Genomic DNA, 2,740 nt, shown 5'->3' with positions numbered 1-2,740 from the left:
ATGATGGGTTTTGCCGATGTTGCCGAACAGGCTTTCTTAGATGGTCCACCCAATTTGCAGCGCTGGTCGCGTTTCATACGTTTTATGGTGAATACATTTTGGTTATCGATTTAATCGGTTGCTGTTGTATTTATCTGGTATTCGTGGGAACAAATGTCAAACAAGTGGTGGACTATTATACGGAGGAGGGCAGTGAAATGAATATACGCATATGGATTATCATTGTAACCTGCCCTTTGTTGTTTATGTGTTTGGTGAGAAATCTTAAGTATTTGACACCCTTCTCGATGGTGGCCAACTTGTTGATGTTTGTGGGTATTATTATTACGTTTACGTATATCTTCAATGATTTACCCTCACCTAGTGAACGTGTGGGCGTGGCTGACTTCACCCAATGGCCATTGTTCTTCGGTACGGTTATCTTTGCCTTGGAAGGTATTGGTGTAGTTATGTCTTTGGAAAATGACATGAAAAATCCCAACCATTTTATTGGCTGCCCCTCGGTATTGAATATTGGTATGGGTACCGTGATTACTTTGTACACTTTGGTGGGTTTCTTTGCTATTTGAAGTATGGTGAAAGTACCGAGGGTAGTATTACTTTGAATTTACCCGTGGAAGATAAGTAAGTTTTAGAAATTATGGAAATTTTAAAAGATTTGTTTTTTCTACAAAAATGTTTGGCTTTCTTTACAGATTGGCTCAATCGGTTAAATTGATGATTGCTATTGCCATTTTCTTTACTTTCACTTTACAATTCTATGTACCCACAAGTATTATCTGGAAGGGTATTCAACATAAAATCGCTCCAGAAAAACAAAACATCTCCGAATATGCTTTAAGAATTGTTTTAGTGGTAAGTGTTATTTTTTAAAAGAAATTTAAAATAAATTTTTAATAAATGTTTTTTTTTTTAAAACAGATAATTTGCGGTGCCATTGCTGTTGCTTTACCAATTTGGGTCCCTTTATTTCCCTAATCGGTGCCGTCTGCTTAAGTACTTAGGCATGATTGTACCATCCATCATTGAATTGGCTGTGTATAATGAAGATCCCGGTTTTGGACGTTTCAAATGGCGTTTATGGAAAAATATTTTACTAATTTGCTTTGGCATTTTGGGCTTTGTAACGGGTACCTATGTCAGTATATTAGAATTCCGTGCTGAATTCAGTAGTAAACATTAATAAGTTCTTTTTTTATTTAAGTATTCTGTGTTAATTTTGTTTTAACAATATTATAATAATGAAAAAAATTAACATTTTTAATATTATTTATATTAATTTTGTTTGTTTAATTATAAACAAAAGAATGAAAAAAAGATAAATAAATAACATTTGAATATATATATATAAATATTTACTAACATTTAATATAGAAGCTGTATAATAATGCAGAGACAGGGATTTTTTTTAACAAAACAAAAGTAACTCAAATTTGTATAAAAATATTTATTTAAACTAAAAAATCTAACCTAAAATATGCTAAAAGCCTCAAAGATCCTTTAACAATAGTTTTATGAAACTGAAAAAAAAATACATATTACAGTTGTATTTAGAAAAATTTCAAAAATTTTGAATTAAAGAAACCAAAAATTTCATTATTGCCAGTATTTATTTCATTGTACAAACAATTGTTGTTTGAGCTAACAATTTAAAGCATCAGCTGGTTTAAATTGTTTGCTTTTACCTGATTACTCTGTAGACTGAACTAAATATTTGCTTAATGATTTAGAGATCTTTTATTTTATTGGATTTTTTTTTTTGTATATGACTGTAAATTGGCTTTATTTAAGTTTAGTTTAAGTTTTAATAGAAATCTTTTAAAAACAAATCATGTAAATTATTTAAACAATAACAAATAACATGGCAGCATAAAATTAATATATTACTAAACAAAGTTTAGATGGAAAAATAAGTATTTACTAAAACCTTTACTAACACAGAGGGAAAAAACGGTAGAAAAGTATCGAAATTGATATAATCCGTTGTCAAAAGTGAGCTTACCACGTTTGTTAACAGTTAGACAACGTATGTGTTTAAAAATTTAAATAACACTCAGTTATCATATTGACAACCAGCGTTGCAACTTTGATAACTTATGGTTGTCATTGCAATAACACAACGTTCAGTTTGACAACATAGCGTTGTTAATTTGGCAACATATTATTATTTTTTGGTTGATTTGATAACGTCGTGTATATTCTTGTTGCTTGTTTGACAACTATACGTAGACAATTTGACAACGGATGTTATTTGATGTCAATTTGATACCAGGCGTGTATAATTTTGAAACGTTTTTTCCTCCTCTGTGAAGATTTAAATGCTTTGAGTGTGATCCATTTTGTTAATGATAAATTTATTTTGAAACTAACCGCAAAGCCCCATTATTGAACAGCTGAGTCCTTCATTAAGCTGACATGTCTATTGATCCGCTTAAATGACTTTAATAAAAAAGCATTAAAAAGCTTTCTTTACAAGAACTAGGAACTATTTTGGGGGAACACATAGACTTTAAATAGATACTAGGAAAGCATTGATATTTGAAATTGAAATGTAAGGTCGAAACTTTCTGGCATTATTCCGACTTTTTATCAATGATAATTTATCCCACACTGTTTGAATTATCAATGCCCCCGCCAAGTTTGCAAAAATTATACGGGGGAAAGAAACTGAAGACTATTTCTGCCAGAGATCGGTTTTAACTCGGACTCGGATAAATCATTGTTATAATTAAACGAACGG

At 30.7% G+C, this 2,740-nt stretch overlaps 1 pseudogene; it reads left to right on the top strand.

Annotated features, from left to right (window-relative positions):
• On the top strand, nt 1–1,313 carry LOC119609547 (annotated as a pseudogene).
• Nucleotides 1,314–2,740: the final 1,427 nt, after the last annotated feature.

The sequence above is a fragment of the Lucilia sericata genome, unplaced genomic scaffold, assembly GCF_015586225.1.
Source record: "Lucilia sericata isolate MDLA Ls3-8-SP2 unplaced genomic scaffold, ASM1558622v1 Contig001003F_arrow, whole genome shotgun sequence".
In the NCBI taxonomy this organism is placed as follows: Eukaryota; Metazoa; Arthropoda; class Insecta; order Diptera; family Calliphoridae; genus Lucilia; species Lucilia sericata.
Note: the sequence above shows the minus strand (reverse complement) of the source record. Positions and strands in the feature narration are given on the sequence as shown.